The 13,006-nt window shown below is 43.4% G+C and overlaps 1 long non-coding RNA gene across 1 annotated transcript in view; it reads left to right on the forward strand.

Annotated features, from left to right (window-relative positions):
* The window catches only part of LOC139690893 (uncharacterized), a 245,026-nt gene that overhangs the window by 123,966 nt on the left and 108,054 nt on the right, over positions 1-13,006 (forward strand). The window contains exon 2 of the long non-coding RNA XR_011701523.1: positions 1,183-1,247. This is a non-coding gene — a long non-coding RNA (uncharacterized lncRNA). The remainder of the gene's footprint in view (positions 1-1,182; positions 1,248-13,006) is intronic.

Here is a 13,006-nt window from a genome sequence, read left to right on the forward strand (position 1 = left end):
CTACCCCGATACTGCAATTCAATCTCACCCCCTTTCCATCCCGTACCCTTAACCACCCCGCCCACTCACCTGCCGTTCTTTTCCAACCCCTTCCCCTGCCGCCACCATCCGCCCACTTCTCGGTTACTTCACTTACTTTTGTCCCTTCTCCTCATCTAGCTCACCGGTTGGCTGGGTTTCTCCGCAGAAAAGGGCCCTGGAACAATCTCTCTTCCCCTTCCCCCCTAGCTTCCAACTCAACTCTCCCGCTCTCTCTTATTCTCACACACAACTCTGTCTCTCTCCCTATCTATATATACACTCACGCACACATTTATATATACACCCATATGTACATATATATATATATATATATATATATATATATATATATATATATATGCACACACACATGCATACATACACGCGCCTCTCCTTCTCCCTCTCCCTTTCCTGTCTTCGTCCGCTCCTTGGCCTCTCTTACTCTCTTACCCACAGCCCTCGGATGCCTCTCCCCCCTTTTGCACATACAGCCGTCGATTCGGATCGAGGAAATGAGGCTTCGGGCAGGAGAGGAAAGGAGGGAGGAGAGAGAGGGAGGCAAAAACCCCGATTCTTCAGCAATACGGCGCTTTAAGACCCTTGCTTGCCCCGTGCTTTCCCGTGGACAGCGCACACAAACTGCTCGAGTGATTCTCTTATCTTTGGATCCCCCTTCCCTTTCCTCGTTCCCCATTTCCTATCTTTTGATGGATTCACCATGGAATTGACCCAACGGAACAATCTTGTTCCTCGCCAAACGCTAATAATCGTTCGAGCAAATCCGCTTGGCCTTATTCAAAGTTTAGCTACTTATGTGGTTGCACTTTAAGAGTTGGTTAATTTGGAACATATACTCGTAATTGACCGTTGTTGGTTCAATCTTTTATATTGATCGCTAGGTAGTCCAAGCTTGCATAAAATGTGATTCACATGATTTTTTTTATTTCGTTTTGGGAAATACGTGATCGTGCTCAATGTTCGATAAGATTTTGCAACAGTAGTTAAAATTTTGGGAGATGTGACAAAACGAAATTTTTCATCTCTATTACTAGATATTGACTAATCAATTATTTTCTTATCACTTTATCTTTAGTAGAAAGAAGTTTTAAATACTTTTGGTTAAGCTCCTAAAGGTACTAATTGTTTTCCTTTCTATTCCAGATCAAGGACAATTCCTCTCAAGCTTATCCATCGCCATCGTACTCTCAAGCTTCTCCGTAGAAATGGTAAGTGTTCAACTCTCACAAATTCGATGCTCAGTTTTATTTTATTAGAACGGATTGTACTCCAATTAATGAAACTAAGGGGACCCAGAAAATTTTACGTGAATGGCATTTGATAAATCTTGTTTTTCCTGGAGACCAAAAAGAGAATACCTATGGGGTGTCTCAATCGGTTTTCTTTATAAAGCCCTGAGAAAGTTATCTTGTGAAAATGAACCAGTAATAAATCCACATAAATGAAGTTATTCTCTCCTTCTCTTTGATTACTATTCCTGAGGGATTAATGATCTTCATTATGATAAGGAAATAAGAATAGCCATTGTGGTAATTACGAATAGAGGAAGCAACGGCATCCATCCACCCATAATACTTATTACGAAAGGGGTCAAAAGATAAAAGGTTATTGTGAGTGTATATGTATATATGTATAAATATATATATATATATATATATATATATATATATATATATATATATATATATACACATGTATATGTGTATACTTTGTCACCGACTTGTTGGTGTATTTGAGTTGTTTGATGCATTAATATTAATTAAAACATATTTATGAACGCTTATTAATGAAATGACGACATACTTTGATAATTTTACCAGATCTTTAAGGCATTAGAATCATATTGTAATACCTTACAGGGTGCATTCATTGTACATTTCCAATTTTCTGTAAAGCTAATGTAATGTGCTTGGTTCTTAGATCACATGTTGCGCATTTGTTTACTACGGACGCTACTTTACTGTAAATGAGAATAACCACAGTATGACTTAAAACGATTAGTTTATGTAAGAGAATTATAATAATTATTTTATATAGTATTCTTTTGATTTCCTCTGGCTAACGCGTCTGCTATGAAGAGTTCGAGTGATAAGCATAGTCATACCAAAAACTTCAAGACCTTAGGCAACCGGCATAGGACGATCCCACTCAATTCTTCCCTGCTCTCTTCTTCATTCATTTTATTATCGTTCTTCTATCGTCCCAAGCTGCGCTCTTGACTCAAAATATACTTATTTGCCCGCTATACATTTTCCCCTTCGCCTCAATTTCTCTTCTTCCTCTTTTCCCCCACCCTCTATTACTCTTCTCTTTCATCACCTCTGCCCCTCTTCCAGCATACTTTCCCAATAACCCGGATCGACCCTTTTCCGGCATATCTCCTTTACTTATTTTCCATCTCCTCCTTCAAGCATTTCTTGAAACGAATCCTTCCCCTGGCTCCTCTCATTCCATCCTAAGCCTTTCTTCACATAGTCATCCTTTTCCTTATGAAAAAGAGCAGCGGGAAAAATCTAGGCTCTTCTATATCTTTTTAGCCACTTGATAAAAAAAACCTCATTCACTCATCTGAATACCCCTCACCAACCCAACACCAGCTATCTCACACAGTCTTCCTCCCCACTCACTCCCTAACTAGCCAACTCATTTTGATCCATCCCCAAGATTTACTTCTTCCGTTCTTTGCTCCCTCAAGGGTAAGGAAAGATCACTTTGCATCGTTTTCCTCCAGCCGCGCTCCTCGAATACCCAACCCCATCCCCCCAGCTCCTCCGCTCTCATCATCCTTCATATTTTTACCCCTCTGCCATCCCCACTCCTCACCCATATCTCTCCATTTCGGATTCGCGATTTTTAATGGTGCTCTGCCCTCCCTTTGACCCCAAACCTTCTCCCATCCCACCCGCTTCGCTACCGTCTCTCTTTTTTTACCCTCACCACCACACCAAGCTTACCTGCTTCGTTCCCCACCCCCATACACTCTCTCTCTCTCCACTACTCCATGAAACTCCACCTCCACTTCGCATTTTTCCTCTCTCTTCCTTGCCCTTTCCCTCGTTTTGTTCATGTCATGGCTGTTTTTTTCTTTCCCTTCCCTCTCTCCTCTTTCAGTCCACTTGCTTTTATTTTCTGTTTTTTTTTAATCCTTCGAAAGCTCAAATTCCGACACTTGCTTCGTTTCGTTACTTAAATATTCTGTTGCAAGTAGTGACCATTTTTTGCACGCAATTGTATTAATTCATATTCCTTTGTTTTATAGAGATTTAACATCTAGATGTTCTTTTCAAGCGTTTGTTATTCACTAATGATTTCTGGTGTTTTTGACGACATTTATCTGAATAATTTACGCAATACATAAATATTTGATCAGTTCAATATTGGTGATTGCTTGTTTGTGACATGAATAAGACATTTCCATTAAATCTTCGTCCTCTTCATCTATTGAACGGCGCTTGCGTCACTCAAAGGTGTACGCCAAGTCGTAATTATGAGCAAAGGCTATCGTCGATATTTTCAATGCGAAGAAGCCTCTAGAGACTGAGTACTGTCTCATTCAATCCTTATTGATTCGGTAGTTCATATATTTGTAAATCGTCAATAGAAAATTCAACAAAGAATCATCTGGTACCCGACCTCATAAGTTCACATGTGATGGCTACTATTTAATGTAACACCTAACGTTCACTATTAGGGCAGTTTAAAAAAAATCTTTTTTTGAAAATATGTAAAATATTTTAATTTGTAGTCGCTAAAATTAAGATTGACTAAAACATGACAATTACGTTAACGAATCCCATATGCATTACGTAGCGTTATGGTAGGTGAAGGAAGAGATCGCAGTGAGATATGAGACTACGTTTCATGTACGAGGAATGACCGCGGGGGGAAAGCAACTTGAGTGCTGCAATGATAAGGGTTAATCATAACAAACACTAGGTTTAGACACCACACCAGGCGTAGGTATGTATGAAAAATACCTGGAGATTCATAAAGATTGTATTATTGTTAAGGCATAGAAATAGGAAGAGCGTGATTAACTCTAATAGTTTCTCGGCTCTAATGAAGATTCAGTTAATAATTTAGTAAAAATGAACTGTAACGTCCAATTTAAAAATATTAAACGGAATACACGGTATAAGAAATGGAATGTAAAAACATTGAAAGAAAAGAGGATCAGCACGCCTTAGAGGAAATTATGGGTGGAGACAGGGAGGTGGGTCAAAAGCAGCAAAACAATTATGATTACACTAAATAAGACAATCACAGCTCATCATAAATTACAGGTGAAATGATCATACATTTAGACGAGTGAAGGAAACTTAAGGGCTCGTATGTAAACGCAGAGTTAGGAAGAAGGAAGAATAAATAGTTGAATGAACCAAGATGGAAAAAATAGAGCAAAAGAGGTATGGTATGTGACGCAATGTTATTAAATAAATATTTAAATATATAAATATGTGTATATGTATTTATAGTTACAGTTATATAGTTATAAATAAATACTTACGAAGGAAAGGTGAAATTAGAGCGCTCTTATGAAAGGTGAAAGTTTTGTCATAAAGTAAGAAGAAAAGTTATAAAAGATAGGTCGAAAAAAGTTTTATTGAAAGAAGTGAAGATTCGAGATGGATGGAAGGAATACAAAGAGTAACTATATGGCAGCGATGGCAGTCCAGCGAGCTTAGATATAGAAAGAGTATCTGATATAGATGAGGATAGCTAAGTTCCAGGCTTGCGCGATGGCGAGAGAGAAGGGCATTGAGGTAATTCAAATTGACTAAGATCGAGGGGGTAGACAACATTCCCGCAAAACTTCTAAAAAGATTTCGGAAAAAGTGGGCGGAAGAATTGTTCTGGACTGATTTGTATCATTTATGAGAGAGTAAATTGATCGGAGATTTCTTCATGTTAGTTTCGTCTGATCCTCTTCCAAAAAAGGGAAAGGCAGCCATGTGTTAGGACCACAGAATAATAAATTTGATGTCGCAATCAGGGAAATTTGTTTTCAGGGTCATCAATAAGAGGATAGAGAGCAGGGTAAATGATTTCTTAGGAGAAGATCAGTTTGAATCCAGAAAGGGAATAGGGTTACGTCATACCGTAGCAGAAATGACGTAACCAATAGAGAGGAATATATAATACAATCAGGATGTATTTCTAAGTTTCGTAGATTTCAGTAGGGTTAGATTGGAGGTTTTTAAAATAATGGTGTGGAGAAGAAGGGAAAGGTGAAATTGACAGAAATAAATAAACGAGGAAATTAAAATTAAAAAGAACAAATATGAAAATTTTAGAAGGGAGGTTTATGCGAAATGTACTGATACTCCTGCCATCTTTGACCTCGAATGCACTCTCTTTACATCGAACTGGGAGCGGTTTCATTCATTTCCTTTCATTCCTGCTCTCTCTCTCCTTTCCCATATCCACTCACTTCCTTGCCGTGCTTACAAGCGGTCGGCTCTCACTCCTCCCACCCGCAAGGTAGTCCGGCCCCGTTCCCCGGGTGGAAAACTCTTTATCTTCATCGTGCCACTCGATCTCCTACACCATTCTCGTGTACCGAAGAGAACTGCGCCGCTGCCACTTTTATACGTAGGCACCCAAACCCTCCCTTTTTACTTACCCCTTCAAGCTTCACCCCTTCTCTCCCAAACATTTCGCCGGCTGTTTTGACTTTGCTTTCCGAGTCCGTCCGCCATTTTCCTTTGCCATTTCCGTCAGCATGTCTCACCCCCTCTCTCCCTTTCCGTCTCTTTCTCTGATTCCTGTTTCAGTTCTCTAAAAATCCCCCTCCCCCGAACTTTCCTTCGTCTCTCCTCAAAGACCGTTAGCTCTCTCTCCATTGCTACTCTCAAATCGCAAACAGTGCGGTTCCCTCAAGGTACACGCCAAGCGCCCCATACCCTATCAAGTGAAATAGGATTATGCCTTTCCACTACCTTACATTCTTTATTCCCCAGTCATTCTCTACATATCGCATCAATAACAATATTGATTTCTGATAAGCCTCCTTGAAAAGTCGTTACCTTTATTCTTTCATTTTAACTAAATTTTTTACCTTACTTCCCATCCACATCATCATCATCAAGGTACAAAATCATATTTGGCTTGTTTCATTCGCATTTCTAGGTCTTTCCACCTTCTTTTACGTTGAAAATAAGCTAAAATCCCTGCCAATGGCTCACTATCTCCTTGTTTTGTTGACATGCTCCCTATTTTTTGCGTTTCTTTGTTTTTATGTTTATTTTTCAACACTTGCTTTAATTGCTCAAAAATTAACAATAAGTAAAAATACAAGTCTCTATTCCGGGTTGTTGTTTGAAGCAGGTGCTGTTAGTTTGCACTATGGATTTCTCCGTATCTGAGTAATAGTATGTCACTTTTTTATTTCCTTCCCTCTTTCGTTAGTGTTTTTCTCTCGCCTCACTCCGTTATTCCCTCAGATCTTTATTTTTGCTGCTCTTAACTCATTATAGTTCAAAGTCCCGACGGGTTCCAATTTTTTTATGGGCCTAGAACCCCCTCCCTTCTCCTTGCCCCATTTCACTTCCTCCACCTCGGCACTTTCCAATCTCCTAGCGCCTTTCTCTCCTCCACTCCTTTCTCCTCCAATTCCTCCTCTCTCACTCTGCTACAGATCCCTCCCTCCCCCATCAGATCCTCCAACCCTCCCGAATCCTACCCTCTTCTTCACTACTCTCTCCTCTCCTCCGATTCGGACGGGGGGGGGGTTGAGGCAGATGGAGGGAGGAGGAGGGACTCGGGTATGTGAGTGTCCTTCGATCCAGGGTTTGCCGCGCACTCCAAAAGCCCTTCCCTCACCTGCCTTCTTACCGTTCTCCCTCTACCCCCTTCCTCCGTCTTGCTCATCTCCCGCACTCCCTTTTTCGCCCACCCGCCCGCGCCCCTTTCCTCCACGCACGCACACACGTCCCCTTCCCTCGCCGTTGCCAAAGCCGCCGCTTCTCCCGACCGCCTTCTCCCTCCGCTGCCAACCGCCCTGCACCCAATCCCACGTCCTCTCCACGCGTTCATTCCCTCTGTTTCGCTCTCCCACTCACTCCCCTCGCCCAACCGTTACTACCTTCTACAACTCCTTCGCGTGCCGCCTTTCGCTCTCTCAACCTTCGCCCCTTTTTCCGCCTTCCCCTTCCCCGATCGCTCTCTTTCCCCGCCCTCGCATCCCTCCTACGCGCCCCGGAAAAAAACCTCTCTTCCATCCGTTTTTCCGCTTCAAATTGCTTCTAAAATTTTGATACGCTCCCGCGAGGCTTGGCGAAGCGAAAAAAATGTCTTGTGCGGGAGAAAGAGAGGGAAGAGTTTTTTTTGCCACACCGTCATCCAACTCTTTCTCTCTCATTCCGCCTCTTTCTGTGTCTACCTCCTCCACCTCTTCCTTTTGATCTCTTCCCTCCGTCCCATCCTTCTGAGCCACCCCACTCCGAATTTCTTCCATTCCATTTCTTCTCCTCGTTCTCCTTCGCCCTGTCATCCGCCACATTTCCTTTCCTCTCAATTATACATGTTTTGGAGCTTTTGCACATTTTTCATACGAAAACCGTCTTTCTCATCTTTCTCTTACCTTACCTCATCGATCACTTTACCACGAGATGTACTCTCAAATGTCAATAAAGACCGTTTTCATCCCAAAAATATTTCCATCCATCGAAAATCCTCGGGTTGTTCGAGAAGTTCTGTCGTCTCGGTTTTCTGGTAGTTTTATTTTCGTACCCTTCATCGGGGCATCTTCTTCATGGGAGCTGGAATTTTTTAGCAATTTTTTCGCATGCTTACACATTTTATTCCGCTGAGTTTCCTTTGGCAAAAATCCGCCGACTCGTTCACCGCAGGCAGCCGATAACTGTCGTGCGTCGTCGGTTTCGTGAGCGATTATCGCCTTTATCCGGTGGCTTTCCGGCGTGCACGTGGATTCGGCTCCCAAATCCGCCGGGACCACACACCCTGGATCCCGAGGTCTCCACTCTTTTCCTCCCTCCACCCCCTGTGTGCACGGGTGCTTATTCACGCCGCCGTCATTCGAGCGGTTCTCGTATACGCGATTACGTTCGTGCATCACTTAGTGCGAGCGCTTATTCCACCTACTTCTCCCACGCTCTCCCCTCGTCTCTGGGGTTTTATGAGCTCACGAGGGCTTTTAAAAGAGCTGATATTCTGATATTCAAGGATGGGGGTGGCGTTGGCCTCGACGGGGGGTGCACAAAAGACCCCCGTCGCTACTAGGTCCCCGGCCCGATCATGCCCTTCGCGACTTCACGTGCATAGAGAGTCAAAACTCGGTATCCAACAGGGGACCTTTCCACCCCAATTTACTGCGATGCCTCGGAGAACGAGACGCCCCTTCTTCTCCCTTTGGCCCCAGGAACTTTCAGCCCCTTCTCTTGCTACCCAACTCAAACCGCATGCGGACATACATATGTATGTATGTACTTATAAATTGACATGTATTCCCGTAGCGTGCTTCGCAGCATCAAAGGGTAAAGGGGTGTCTATTGTATATTACGGATTGGCTCCGAGCGAGGGTTAAAAGTGTATTGTCGGTAGGATGGTGGCAGTGGTGGGACCTCTAAAAGGGCGAATTAAAGGCCGAAGGGTTTCAAATTTTCCTTCCCCTCCCTGCTCGCTACCTCTACCTTTTCATCACGTATACATCTGCTTATCCCCAATATTCTCTACGCTCTCGTAGTTCCGAATCCCTTTTTCGGATGGAATGGGTGGCTGCAAAAGGGCTTTTAATATGGCGAGGGGAGTAAGTGATGGAAGAGGGTGGGGTGGAGGGAAGTAAAGGTGAGAGAATGGGGTGAGGCGGAGGCTGGAGAAGGGGGGATTTCATAGTGTTGGGGATTATTGAATAAAGCTTGTGCTCCACGTCCCGTTATGAAGAGTGAGGGCGGGAATGTGATTAGGCACGGATTAAGCCGACTTAATTTATCAAAATCTTATTTTCCTTCGTCTCCTTCTGATATTTTTTTCTCAGATCTCTCACCTCCCCGCCTTCCTCCCACCCTCACTCCTTGTTTCCCTCGCAATGGATGTCCTCAAACTGATTTTTTTCGGATCGAATGAAGGAACTATCTGAGCGTGATAACGAGGCGTTGTCATTTTCCCCTCCAGCGTCCCCCTCCCTATCTCGTCCTTCCATCCCGCCCGACGCTCACCCCCGTCTTCTTTTCTCCAAACCTACTCCTCACGCTCGCTTCACGCCGGGTTTGGCGATCATTATAGTGCTCCACTCCCCGATTTCGCTGCCAAAGGATGAAAGCGTCTTTATGACGACCATATTTGAATATCGGATATTCTTTAATTAATGGGAATTATGCAGGAAAGCTCTTGGAAAACGAGATTAAATGGAGGCAGTCGGATAACCTGTCCATATTCCCTGCGTTCTCGGCAACTGAGAAAGAGAGAAAGGGAAAGAAACACGGAGAGCGGGAGTAGATCCTGGGGGAGAGCTTCTCCTCCAGAGCCTCTCTCCTTTTCTTAAGAGGTGAATGCCAAGTAGTTCCGTAATTGCTTGATTTATCGCATTGAAAACTTCCTTATTTCATCAGAGGACCAAATGACGAAGAGATAGGATTCATCGAGACTTAAAGTTATGAGGACTGATCGGCTGTGAAATTAGTTTATAATATTTAGTCGAGTTTTCCGGGTCTTGGATTTTGACAGAGACGTTATTTGTTGGAAATCTGTTTCAATAACACCGTAACCTGAATCGCTGCATATGCTAAGTATGTAATGGTCGTGGTTGGGATAACCCGGGATAGTCATTTTTAATAAATATAGGCAGGTATCTACAGTCTGTGTGGAGGCATGCTGAAAGTTCCATTAATTTGCTTATTAGTTAAGATTGTCCTATGACCACCGATGACTGCACTGATGGTGGATAAAAACTCTAAATAAGGTATTGTCGTCGGCAATACATCCATCGAATGGATTTATGCAACCCTCAAAAAAATATTATTCTGCTCTATGCCAATATTCATTACTTCATACTTCCTTTCTCTTATGTGTTGTGCTTTTTGCAATGCATCCCTGATCGTGTTGTGTAGTTTTCCACATAATAATGTTTCATTTCTATCGTATTCTTCGAAAAATATAATTTGAAGATGTATATGTTTGTTGGCTTGCTATTCCGTATTTTTATCGTTGATGATTTTACCTAATTTGATTTAAACTTCTTACTCATGCTAGCGTATACTATATACTTTAATGCAATTAAAACATTTCCAGTGTTCTTTTATTTACACACCGGTAAATTGACTTCGATTTTTGCATATATCATTTATGCCTTCGAAATGTGAATTTTAAAAAGGAATGAAAACAATAATTGTCCTTAGCCTCTCTTCGTATTGACATATTTTCCATGTTCGTCATTTCATCACTACCGTTAGCACATAAAGCGTGTATCATTATTCTTTCCTTGTGATGAATTCCAGTTTCCTTTGGAAAACGTAATTTGCCCAGTCCACCTTCGAACTTATTTAAAATTACCTAGAGTTAAATTCCTTTACTGGTCAGTTTTATTATAAAGTCTCTTTTTTGCTTCATCTGAAACAGAATGCTCTTCAAGTATTCCACTTTTTTCCTCTATTTGTGAGACCGTCCTTGTAATATTCATCGTTCCATGGGTTCTCAGATCCATTAATCTAGAGTTTCCACAGTTGTCTACACGATAAAAAATTCCTTATTTTGAATGTCAATAAATGACCGGTCGCACGTAGTTCGCCTAATAAGCTAATAAAATAGCTATCATATTCTCACGAAAGAGTCAGTGGAGAAGGTTCTTTGTAGACGTCAAGGAATACCATAAAAATTAGCAATAAAACTTTTGCGAATATATCGCCGTTGGATGTATTTCCTGAGCTTTGGATGGGTTTAATTTACGAGGGCGACGCCATCGGAAATTTGACGAACTAGAAATATAAACCTCCGTCGCTCGTCACGGACCCCATGACGTCACTTTCCGGAGGGGAAATGGCAGAAATACCTGTCGAGTGGGTATTACTCCCTACATTAATCATCTGGCACAAAGGCACGACGAGAGAGGGGAAGAGATCAGAGAGGGAAAGCGGCGAGAGGAAGAGAAAAGGGGCGAAGGGAGGAAGGACGTGTTGTAATGGATATTGGATTGGATGCAAAGGGGTTTGGCCGTGACGCCATATAGCGGCTGAATGCAAAGTCGGAAAAAGATAAAAGCTGAGGAGAGGAGGCGATTGGAAGTCAATCACGTCGCAGATGCAGTGCGGGGAGGGGAGCCTGGAAACAAGAAGTTGGAGGGGAGGACTGCAGAAGATGCAAGAGTGGAAGGTGACGGGGTCGGAGGGAGGTGGAAGGGGCCGCGAGGAGGGCGTAGGTAAGCGTCGCGAGGAGGGACATATGGGTGGCACCTCGAGACGCCAGGAGGCCAAGGAAAGCGGTAATTTGTGGATAGGGAGATTTTAATGAGAGGAGGATGAGAGAGGAATGAAGGGGCGGAGGATGAGTGAGAATTTGCTGAGGCAGAAAGGGGTGTGTTAGGAGAAAAATGGAAAACGGAACGGAATTTGGAGTCGGGAGGCGAGGGAAGAAGGCGGAAGAAGGGATGGAGAGATGCGAGGGAAATTGACTGAAGGTGAGTTTCGTCGGACAAAAATATGCACGCTTATGCGTGTATATCGAATATTTGAGAGATGGAGGACGAGGCGGATGAAGTGGTGGATTTTCGCTCTTCGAGAAAAGGAGGCGAGAGGATGGGTGGGAAGGTGGGAGAGGGGACGGGGGATGGAGAGTGAAAAATTCTCGCTCTGCACGGGGAGGCTTGAATGGGGAATTGGGTAAAGGGGAAGGGAAATAGATATGGATAGGAAGAGATGAGGGGGGAAGGGGTGGGACGGTGAGGCGAGAGAGAGAGAGAGCGGGAGGGATGTGAAATGAAAATAGAGTGCGAGTGAAGTATGCTACTCGGGAATACTTCGCGCAAGGGTTTTGAGGGAAATGGGGAGTGGTGGAGGAGTGTAGAGGCAGTGGAGGGAGGTGGGGGAAGAGAGAAGGGAGGTTGAGGGAGAGTGAAAGAGAGAGGGAGATAGAGAGTGGAGGGTTTCGAGGAGAATATTTATACGACTGGAACTGAATCCGGGAGAGTGGCAGTTTGTATCCGGAAGGCCTAGAGGGAGGATGTGGGACTCCAGAGGGGAGGAGGAGTTCGAGGGGGAGAAAGGTGGGGAACCGTGGAGTGAGTGTAGGAAGGGCACGGCCAGAGGACCACGGAGGGCATGAAATATCCAAGAAGAGTGAGAGGTGGCGTAGGGGGGGAGGAGTAGACGGGAGGGAGGGAGGGTGGCAGTGCGTACGGTAGGGAAAGGTGCGTTAAAAATTGATGGTATCCCATGCCTCTGCTGGCATGAGAGCATGGCGGCCATTGCGCGGGGAATGTCGCTACGCTACCTCAGGAGTCTTCTACTCCATTTTTATCCTTCTTCCCTTGTGCAGTTTTCTTGTTCATTTCCTCCTTTTTCTATTTATTTATTCCTTCGTTCACACTTCCACTGCTTCGATTTGTTCATTCCTGCTCCCGCGTTTCAATTTATATTTCATCAGCATCTTTTATCTCCGTTTATTTCTCTCTACTCCTCGTTCATATTCCTGATCTTTACGTTTCACATCTTCTCCTTCTCCGTCCACTTAATTTTCCCCTCCACCTAAAGTTGTAATTCGGCCGTAGCCTCTGTTCTTGTGCTCCCACTTGGTTTCTCCCCTTCCAATCCTCTTTGATATCATTTTAAGTTTTGGGATTATCCGTTTTTGCTAGTCATAAAAGGCATCGTTTTTTGTAGAAGCTTCTCTTTTTTTCTATTCTCTTCCCCTCAGACTTGTGATTGACGCTTCTTCCTTTGAATGGGCAATGTATTACTACTAAAAACTAATTTTTTTACTTTGAGTGCTGTTTCCGCTTGTATATTGGTACAGGTCG

This window comes from Hetaerina americana, unplaced genomic scaffold, assembly GCF_022747635.1.
Source record: "Hetaerina americana unplaced genomic scaffold, ioHetAmer1.1.p SCAF_3, whole genome shotgun sequence".
NCBI classification, from domain to species: Eukaryota; Metazoa; Arthropoda; class Insecta; order Odonata; family Calopterygidae; genus Hetaerina; species Hetaerina americana.